The sequence below is a fragment of the Heloderma suspectum genome, chromosome 6, assembly GCF_057233095.1.
Source record: "Heloderma suspectum isolate Gila_16-S chromosome 6, 16-S_ref, whole genome shotgun sequence".
In the NCBI taxonomy this organism is placed as follows: domain Eukaryota; kingdom Metazoa; phylum Chordata; class Lepidosauria; order Squamata; family Helodermatidae; genus Heloderma; species Heloderma suspectum.
In genome coordinates, this window is record NC_139463.1 from 60,402,321 (window position 1) to 60,412,955 (window position 10,635).

The window sequence follows — 10,635 nt, forward strand, 5'->3', positions numbered from 1 at the left end:
TTAATTTTTGCCATTATAGTCTACGTAAATATTTACATAGATTAAGATGGCCAAAAATAAGGAATGCAAATGGTGGCGGCCGTAGCCGCCGCCATTTGCGTACAAGGTTGTGTTTGTTTGTTTTTTACCCAGAGCCCTCCGCAGCCAGAAATCCGGCAGTGGACGGCTCTGGCCTGGCCGGGCTGGGCATGGCCGGCTGCTCCGCGGAGCTGCCGCGGAGCACAGCCAGCCGTTCGAGGATTCCGGGGGGAGGGACAGAATGCCTCCCCCCCTCCATCAACATAATCGCGAAAGGTAAGTCACTTTTGTACATCAATAATCCCATTTCAGTCTGTGGCGGAATTCCCTGACATCCCTAAGTTTGGCATGAACATAGCCTCAGGCACATCCTAGGATCTGATAAGATAAATGGTACCAGAGCTCATTAGCATGGAATGTGCTGAGGTGGCGATATCGACCTTTGGCTCAAGTTTTTTCTATGATTAAAACTGTTCTAAGAACCATAACTGACTCCCCGCCCGTCTCTCCTTCGTGGTGTAAGAGACAGCAGCTCCCCCCCCTCGCTACCGGGATCGTCGAAGAATCAGAGATTCGGAGCTTCATCAGCAGGTGGCGCTGTGTGGAAACAGGGGAGGAGGACTGCTCTATGCTCTTGTCAGAACTGCCCCACTGTCATTCTCCTGCCAGCAAAATGGCACCGAGGCGGTTGGAGTATTGGCAGGAGAGGGAGGTGCAGCTGATGCTGCAGCTGCTGCTTCAGGGCCAGTGATGAGAAGCTCCACGCATGGGAATGAGGTGGTCTACAAGGCACTTTCGAGGGGCTCTCACAGGCGGGGTTCTCTTGCACTGCCCCACAGGCCTGCACAGAGTTTGAGGCCTTGAAGGCCCATTTTTTTCGAGGCCCTGGAGCAGCACTCAGGGCCGCCTCCTCCTGCAGCAGAGCTGCCTACTATAGGGAGCTGCATGCGATATGGGTGTGCGCCAGGCAGCCAAGCCCTGCCGAGAGGCGCAGTGCAGGTCAGCCATGGGTTGTTTCTGCAACTTTGTCTTTGGGGCTGCACCTATGGAATGTTTTGCAGATGGGTGTCCCGGAAGGAGTGGGTCGTGGTCATCCCAGGGGAAGGGTTGGCGATGAGCCCAGGCAGGGCAATGATGGCCTGGGTTAAGCCACGGGGCTGACTCTAGCCGGGCATGGTGCTATAAAACCCCCCTTGCCCACATTTGACACAGTGGCACCCCCTGTCCTGTGCTGACCTGGCGGTGCACCCCACTCTGCCACAGCCCGGATGGAAGCCTCCACTGTTCTGTCTCCACTAGGGGGGGCCTCTGCCCGGGGACACCAGGCCAAGGGGGGGTGATGTGGAGTGGGAGCCAAGCTGCCCCTGCAGCAGCTACCGCGGGTCAGGTCACAGCCACCAAGAGGCCAGCAGGTAAGCCTGACAAGAGCACCAGCGAATCTCTTCCCAGCATGGCCTTGCCTGGGGGACCACGCTCCTGGAGCAGTCCCCAGCCACTGATGCCACACGGACAGTGGAATTCATGTGGGGCAACACCCAGCTGCCCAGGAGCAGCCCCTTGCCACATGCCACAGGAATGAGCATAACAGGTGAACGGGTTCCTGGCCCGCCTCATGGTGAGGCCACCATCCTGTGTGTGTTTCTACGCTGTCTCCCTGCTCCGCTCACATGCCAAATTCCGCCAAGAGCCACCCACTGGTGTTGTATCACGCCCTGTGCGGGCATCCTATCACTAGAGCCGCACTCATGCCATTTTCCCTTCCCCCACCACAGGTGCAGCCATGTGGAGGGCGGTGGGGCAGCCTGCCCCACTATCTGCAGGGGCTGCGGTTGCGGGGCCCAGCGGAGCATCTGCAGCACAGTCGGGACAACCACCACCGTGCTCGGAGGTGTCCTCTGCCTCGTGGGGTCCATGAAGAAGACCAGTGAGTACCTCTGGCTGGTGGCTTCTGTGTTTGGGCAGTACACTGATGGTTCTCCATGGAGGACCTGATCGGGATTTCTCCCTTTTTTCAGTGGGCAAGATGCAGACGCGGCTGTCCCGCCTGGAGAAGGAAGCATGGGACGCCAAGGGAAGCTGTCAGGAGGAGGCTCGGGGAAGGGGGAGTCAACATTAGGGTTGGGTTGGTAGCAGCGGGGGGGGGGTTGCTTCCTCTGTAAATAGCCCTTCTTTCCCACACCAGCACTTAAATAAATATTTTTCGTACACCCGCTATTGTGGTGCCCCACTGCTTTCATCACGTCGCACAAATTGTGGGAGAGATGGGTTTTCTTTCTGGGGAACTTTACTTTTGGGATGATGGGGAACACACAGGGGAGATGCTTGAACAGGGTCCTTCAGAGCAGTGCGGGGGACTTCTCTTTGGCCAATTGAGTCTCGCTGGGGCCTCTCTCCAGCGCAGAGCCTATCCCGCCATCCAAGATGCAATTCAAGCCAGCTTCAGACAACTTCTGTCTCAGCATTCCCCTGAACCACAAAGAAAACATAATCACAACATAGGGGCGGAACATGGAATGGGGCAAACAATGGTGGGAGACGGTAGGATGGGTCACCACCTGGGGCAATCACATCCGAAAATTGGGTGGTGGCCTGAACAGAGGTGGGAAGCATGGAACTTTCCCGGGGAGTCTCTCATGGGAAGAATTGTAGGGGGTGCTTGTGCAGCCATGCAGGCCTTATCTGAGCACCCACAACATGCCTTGGTGTAGATGTTCATGGGGAGAGAACTTCTGCACCCGGCTGGAAGGAACTTCCCGTGGTGGCCACCCCTGGGCTCATCGGGCTGCGGTCAGGTTCTTGGGACTCGGGGTGTCCCCGGGTGTGCAAGCATGGGGCTGGTCCCAGATCTTCTTGGGTATGCCCACGCTGCACTCCCTCCTCCCTCGTGGTCAAAGTTTCCCGCCCTGAGCGTTGATGGGGCATCTTATCTAGCATGGCCCGGAGAATGACCACATGGGCATCTATGGAGGCGATGAGTGCCCTCCTATCCCTGCTTGCCGCCACCTCGTCCAGAGCAGATCTTCTCACATATTCCCTAAAAACGTCCGCATCTCCTTCCATGACTGCCAGGACACGATCATTCTCCTCAGTAGCATGACGCATGATGCGTTCAGCAATCTCGTTGGCCGCTCTATGGCTCTTTCTACTTTTGATCTGTGACAGGTGCGTAGCAGGGGATAAAGTGGCCTGCCTGTTGGTTACTAGATGCTCAGTCAGAGAGATTTGAAAGGGGTTAAGGATGCAGCGCAGTGTAGCCTCTGGTGGCCAACATAAAATGATGGCTGCGCAAGGGAGTTGCGTGTGAAAGGCTTCTCGCCCAACGCATGCTTGTATCCCGCCAACAGCCATCCCCGCCCCAGGTAAAGCCCGGGGATGTGAGAGGTGTTGCAGGTGGTGATGCAGGCAAATTTCTGAGTGGAGAGCAGGGGGGAAGATTCCCCCCTGCTTAGGACCCCGGGCAGGTAGAGCTCGCTCAAACTTTCAGAGTTCCTGCTAGCTACCCACCCTACCCGGTGGTGAAGGAAGACCGCAGTCGGCCCCAGCGTTGTCCATGAGGAAGTCCCCGCCATCCCTACCCCACGAAAGGTGCGCAAAACAGAGCACTTACCTGCTCCCGTCCGCGCTGCTTTGCGAATGGCAGCCATCCTGCAGCCACCATTCACTTCCTCCTTCTTCAGCCATGATAGGCTATGTAAATACTTAAATAGCCTATCATGGCTAACGCAGGGACGCCATTTGCATCCCTGCAGAGGCCGTGATAGGCTACCTAAGTATTTACGTAGCCTATCATGGTGGAGGGGGGAAACCCCAGCATATGCAAATGGCGCCGGCTACCGCCATTTGCGTACGCTGGGGTTTTTCCCCCTGCCATGATAGGCTACATAAATATTTATGTAGCCTATCACGGCTCAATACAGGGACGCAAATGGTGGTGGCTACAACAGCCGCCATTTGCATCCCTGCAGGGCTTCCCAGTGGGCCGGATGTTCGGCTGCGGCCAGCTGGAGCCAGCTGGTGGCTCCGCAGCTTGGCCGCGGAGTGGAGCCGGCTGAGCAGGATTCCAGGGGGAGGCATGGAGCACCTCCCCCCCTTCAAGGATTCGGGGGGGAGGGACGGAGCGCCTCCCCCCACCTGCGGAACCCAGCGGAGCCAGGTGAGCTGGGTTTTGTACACCCCTAATGGGAACTGCTCGAGGCGCTACGCAACGGAGCGTGGCCACCTCAACCACTGCCCACAGTGGACGTCTAGTGCACGGAAACGCTTGGGTGCGCCCCCCAACTCACCACTCCCCCCGGGAGGAGGCGTGCTGTTCCTAGGATGGCCCGTCTCTGTCCTGCTCCATGCTGACCAGCCCTGTAAAAACATGTGTTTCATGTTGGCTGCGGTGTCCTTGGGCATGTAGCCATTGATGGAACCAGAGACCCCCCCTTTTGGTTCCTGGCCCACTCCCAACATGCCCCCTGACTTCTCCCCAACCCACAGCCAGGTGGTGATGTCAAGTATGCGGGTGGGTCCGGTCCAGGGTGGCCGATGGTGCAGCCTATGGTTGTAGGTTGTGGGGCTGCATGTGTGTGGCTACCCCAGGACCGTGCAGAGTGGTGTATGTGGCCATGCCCCTGGAGGACAGCCAATGCTCTGCGCACACCACCCCAGCACCTACCCACGTCATGCGCCTCCAAGGGAAGGTGATTCCCCTCTTCCTGCAATCCCTCGGACATCTCCGATGGTGGTCCTTCCTGAGGGCCTGTCTCCAGGGAATCCACACACACAGCGCCACGTGTGATTAGCAAACTTCCAGCCACGGGCTTAGGGCAAATGGTGGCATCCCCCCGGAGAATGCTGTGGAGCTCCGCATAATACAGGCAGGTTGTAGTGTTGTTCCCTGACCTGGAGTTACGGTTAACCACCCTCCTGTACTCCTGGCACATAGACTTGGTCTTCCCTCTGCACTCAATGGCACTACGGTGGTGGCCCTGCTCAGTCACCTGCCTGGAGATCTCCTCAAAGAAGTCCAGGTGCCTGTGGCTGCTACAAAGCTGCTCCTGGATCTTCTGCTCCCCCCAAATGTCCAGGAAGTCCACTATCTCCGTGTGCCTCCAAAACACCCCTGTCACTTGCTAGTTGACGCCATCCTCTGTTGGCGTGAATGGTTGAAAGAAGGGGGCCCCGATGCAGCAGATCTTTCCAAGAATGGCACGCGTTGGGGTTTCGAGCAGCAGCAGTGGGATCTCCCTGCAGTCAAGGGTCACCCGGTGCTCCACATTGTAAGAGCCTAAGAACACGGGGAAGTAAATATCAGAGTGGGGACTGGCCACCATAGTCGTCACAGTCCAGGGGGGCATCACAGGGCAGCATGTCACGGGCTGGATTTGGAGCCCCTTCCGTGCAGCTCCAGCCCCCCCCATTAGTGGCTGGGGCCTCTCATGGTGGACCGCGAAAGTGAGACCGAGCCCACTGCCTAGGTGGGGTCACACGACAGAGGAGCAGGTGGGCTTTGCAGCCTTTTCCAGGGAGGAGAAGTGGGGGAAGCTGCCCTGACTCAGGCGCCAGGGAAAATGCCATCCCCCAGCGCCGTGTGCCCAGATACGTGACGTGTCCTCCACAGCCCGGTCAGCCATTCAGCACACAATCCCCGTAACGCAAGACCAGCCGGCTCAGCCCGCGTTGTTTTCAAAACCACGGGTGTGCCTCAACGGTCACGGGGAGGGCGAGGAAATACACCCCTCGTGTGCGGGGGAATAACACCCAGAAAACTCTGGGGAAGGCAGTGAGGAGGAGATGCAGCCACCTTGCACAGTACACAGGGGCACTCTTGGAGAAGGGACAGCATTCGCGGCGATGAGAGCGGCGCGGAAGTCTCCCCAGGAAAACTTTATCTGCACTCCTCACTGGAGTCTGTGGCGGATTTCTCCAATATCCCCACAGATGACAAAGAAAAGGCAGAGGTGCTCAATTCCTACTTTGGCTCAGTCTTCTCCCAGAAGAGGGTCTATGACCCCCCAGGCAAAGGCGAAGTACAGGCTGAAGGGGCAGGAATGCAGCTTGAGATCGCTAGGCATATGGACAGGGAACACCTAATGACTTTGAATGAGTTCAAATCTCCAGGGCCAGATGAACTGCATCCTAGAGTAATAAAGGAACTGGCAGAAGAACTCTCAGAACCGCTGTCTATTCTCTTTGAGAAATCATGGAGGATGGCTGAAGGGCCAGATGACTGGAGGAGGGCTAATGTTGTCCCTATCTTCAAAAAGGGTGAAAAGGCAGTACCTGGGAACCACAGACCAGTCAGTCTGACATCAATCCCAGGGAAAATTCTGGAGCAGATGATAAAGTAATCCATCTGTAAGCACCTTGAAAACAATGCAGTGATTACTCAAAGCCAACATGGATTTGTCAAGAACAAACCCAGCCAGATGAATCTGATCTCATTTTTTGGTCAGGTCACCTCCCTTGTAGACCGTGGGAATGCTGTTGACATCATATACCTTGACTTCAGCAAAGCCTTCGACAAAGTGCCCCATGATCTCCTGATGAGCAAACTAGCTCAAAGTGGGCTAGATGAAGCAATGATTCAGATGGATCCACAGCTGGTTACACTATCAGAGTCAAAGAGTGCTGATCAATGGGAGCTTCTCAAACTGGGGAGAGGTAATGAGTGGGGTACCACAGGGCTCAGTCCTGGGCCCAGTGCTCTTTAACATGGTTATTAATGACTTGGATGCAGGGAATGCTGATCAGATTTGCAGATGACACAAAATTGGGCGGGATAGCTAATATCTTGGAAGACAGAAACAACATTCAAAATGATCTTGATAGGCTGGAGCGCTGGGCAGAAAACCACAGCACAACATTTAATAGGGATAAATGCCAAGTCCTGCAACTAGGAAAAAGAAACCAAATGCACATTTACAAGATGGGGAATACATGGCTCAAAAATGCTACGAGCGAGAAGGATCTTGGAATTGTTGAGCGAATGATGTGATGTGTCTGCAAAAAAGGCCAATGCTATTTTGGCCTGCATTAATAGAAGCATAGCTTCCAAATCCAGGGAAGTACTAGTTCCTAGGTGTGTACGAAACACTTACCTGATTCCGCTGGGGCCACCCACGGTGGGAGGGGAGGCGATTCGCCACTCACACTGGAATCCTCCCTGGCCAGCTCCACTCCGTGGCAACTCTGCAGAGCCGCTGGCCACGGCCGGCCGCAGCCAGAATTCCAGCCGCTGCTATGCCGGCCGCCATTTGCATGGTGGCCAGCCGTGATAGGCTACGTAAGTAATTAACGGTATGGATCACAGCCTTGTTGTGGCGAAGGGGCTTGTGTAACTCAGTGAAGCCATAAGCGATGCTGTGCAGGGCCACCCAAGATTGTCAGGTCATGGCGGAGAGTTCTGACAAAATGTGGTCCACTGGAGAAGGAAATGGCAACCCACTCCAGTATTCCTGCCATGAAAACCCCATGGAACGTATCACAAGGCTAAAAGATATAGGGGTGTACGAAACCCCGTTTACCTGGCTCCGCCGGGTTCCGCAGGTGGGGGGAAGTGCTCCGTCCCTCCCCCCGGAATCCTTGACGGGGGGGAGGCGCTCCATCCCTCCCCCGGAATCCTGCTCAGCCGCCTCCACTCTGCGGCCAAGCCGCGGAGCAGCCAGCTGGCTCCGGCCGCCCACAGTCGGACATCCAGCTGCTGGGCAGCCCTGCAGGGGTGCAAATGGCGGCTGTCGTAGCCATCGCCATTTGCATCCCTGTATTGAAGGCAAAAGGAGAAGGGGATGGCAGAGGATGAGATGGCTAGATAGCATCACCGATGCAATGAATATGGACTTGGGCACACTCCGGGAGAGAGCGGAGGACTGGAAGGCCTGGCGTGCTATGGTCCATGGGGTCATGAAGCGTCAGAAACAACTTAACGACTGGACAACAACAACAACTTCCACCTCAAAACCCCAAGTTTCAAACAATTTGTTTGAAACCAGTCAGTCTATTCAAGAAAAGGGATTAAACTGTTGTTCACATATTGGAGGACAAAGAAGAGAGATAAGATCATAAGAACATAAGAGCCATACTGGATCAGATTAAGAGTTCATCTAGTCCAGCATTCTGTTCACATAGTGGCCACCCAGCTGTCAACCAGGAACCCACAAACAGGACAGGAGTGCAACAGCACCCTCCCGCCCATGTTCCCAACCACTGGTGTACATAGGCTCACTGCCTCTGGTTCTGGAGGTAGCACATAGCCCTCCAGACTGGTAGCCATTGATAGCCTTCCTTTCAGAAATTTCTCTAACCACCATTTAAAGCCATCCGACTTGGTGGCCATCGCTACATCCTGTGCTAGCGAATTCCATAGCTGAATGATGTGCTGTGTGAAGAAGGCTATGTATCCTGAATCTCCCACCAATCAGCTTCACAGGATGACCCCGGGTTCTAGTATTTTGAGAGAGGGAGAGAAATATCTCACTATCCACATTCTCCACATCATGCGTCATTGTGTACACCTCTATCATTTCTCCCCTTACTCACCATTTTTTCAAAGCTACACAGTCCCAGATGTCGTAACTTTCCTCATAAGATCCATTCTACATGGAAAGGCATCGAGAAAGGCAAGATGCTCTGGGGCACACTGTGCATCTGCATCAGTGGAGGGTTTGTCACAGACACACCGTTCTCCACCTGCCCCTCATTGCTCCACCACCCACATGTTAGAGGAAGTGGTTTCACCCGCTGTCAGGAGAGGGGGTGCTCTCCAGATGGACGGCTCCTGGCACCATCAGTCCAAAGGCCTTGTGCAGCTACTTGGTTCTTTCCTCCAGAATGGGATTTTGTGGAGGGAAAAACAAGACCGACGCAGCGCTGGGAAACACAAGAGGATACGGATTTCAGAGAATTCCGTGACAGATCTTGGTGAGGCCGAATGCCAGAGCATTCAGCCCCCCGAAAACCATCGTGGAACGAAGGCCCCGCCCCCCAACCCACGAAAGGCTCACGGGAGGAAGTGTCCACTGCCCCCACCCCATGAAAGGCACGCGAAACGGAGCACTTACGTGCTCCCATCTGCATTGCTGTGTGAATGGCGGCTGTCCTGCAGCCACCATTCACTTCCTCCTTCTTCAACCGTGATAGGCTACGTAAATACTTACGTAGCCTATCGTGGATAATGCAGGGACACCATTTGCGTCCCTGTGGAGGCGGTGATAGGCTACGTAAGTATTTACGTAGACTATCACGGCTGGGGGAAGGAACCCCAGCCTACTCAAATGGCAGCGGCTACCGCCATTTGTGTATGCTGAGGTTTTTTTCCCCCTGCTGTGATAGGCTACGTAAATATTTACATAGCCTATCATGGCTCACTACAGGGACGCAAATGACGGTGGCTACGACAGCCTCCATTTGCGTCCCTGCGGGGCTGCCCAGTGGCCAGATATCCGGCAGCGGAGCGGAGCCGGCCAGCCAGGATTCCAGGAGGAGGCACGGAGCGCTTCCCCCCCAGCGAGGATTCCGGGGGGAGGGACGGAGCACTTCCCCCACCTGCGGAGCCTGGCGGAGCCAGGTAAGCAAGGTTTCATACACCCCTACAAGAGGATTAAAAGTGGAAGATGGCGATGTCTGAAAACCTTCTCAAACCCTGTGAATGAGGCCTGGCAATTGTGTACTGAAAGCCTTCTTGAGTGGCAGTTTGAGGACCCTGATTCGATAGAATTCGGTTCTCTTCACAGTCCTATCACTTTACAGAGATAAGTTCTGTTGTTGATCTGTTCATTTGATAATATAAGATCGAGCTGTATTTTCAAATCTCCTCAAACTATTTTGATGAAGAACGGTCTGGCTGGGTCAGATCTGTCAGAACGTGATCTGCAGACAATTTGGCTTTTATCTGACTCGTATTTATCTTGGTACCGTGTATGTGGGGTTAGAGGCGGATTGCAATAGCAGGTAGTCTGATGCCCAGGGAAACCAACAATGGTAAAAGGGGACAATCCTGTCTTCTTGTTGGTTCTTTGTTCATTAAAATATCTGGTGCTGAATATTCATCTTTAACAAATTGGGATGCAGTTCCCATAACATGAAATAAACCAACAAAGAAACAAGAAAACATTCCACTCAGTCAAATGCCTTAAATTGTCTTTTAACAATATGTCTATTAAAAAAAAACATTCTAGCAAGTGGTTAATCCATGTAATAAATTGGGCTGCAGCATTTTTATGTGCAGCCACCCCAACTCTGAGCAATGAGACATTTCAGGGGTTCTAGCTCTTAGGTATGGTTCATTTTCCGTAGAAGGAGACCTCTGTGATTGACATGTTATTTCTGCCTAAATACAGGGTGAGCATAAGGTGATGAACCACAACATTAGTGCTCCAACAGGGCCCTGTTCCCCTTCCAATGTCCAGGGGAACCCCTGAGTCCAACAAGATTTACTGCAGAGAGCAAAGACAACCCTCTACCTCCTTTTCAGATCCACTTATGGCACAGACTGTCCAAGACACACAGGAGCTTCGCTGGTTTCTATTCTCACGCCAAACGCAATCAGGATATTCCTCAGGGAGAGAGAAAGAGAACAGTCACCCTCCCCCAGAAGAGTCCAGTGAGGGGAAAGAAAAGACAAGTCATGCCACC

The 10,635-nt window shown here is 54.2% G+C and overlaps 1 long non-coding RNA gene across 1 annotated transcript; it reads right to left on the reverse strand.

The window, feature by feature from the left end:
* Window positions 1–2,292: 2,292 nt before the first annotated feature.
* LOC146340977 (uncharacterized) lies at window positions 2,293–9,134 on the reverse strand. The gene is made up of 5 exons (XR_014783803.1): window positions 9,063–9,134; window positions 7,104–7,284; window positions 4,679–5,290; window positions 4,302–4,371; window positions 2,293–2,484 (listed from the first exon to the last, which is right to left on the reverse strand). It is a non-coding gene; the product is annotated as an uncharacterized LOC146340977 (long non-coding RNA).
* Between the last annotated feature and the right edge of the window lie 1,501 nt (window positions 9,135–10,635).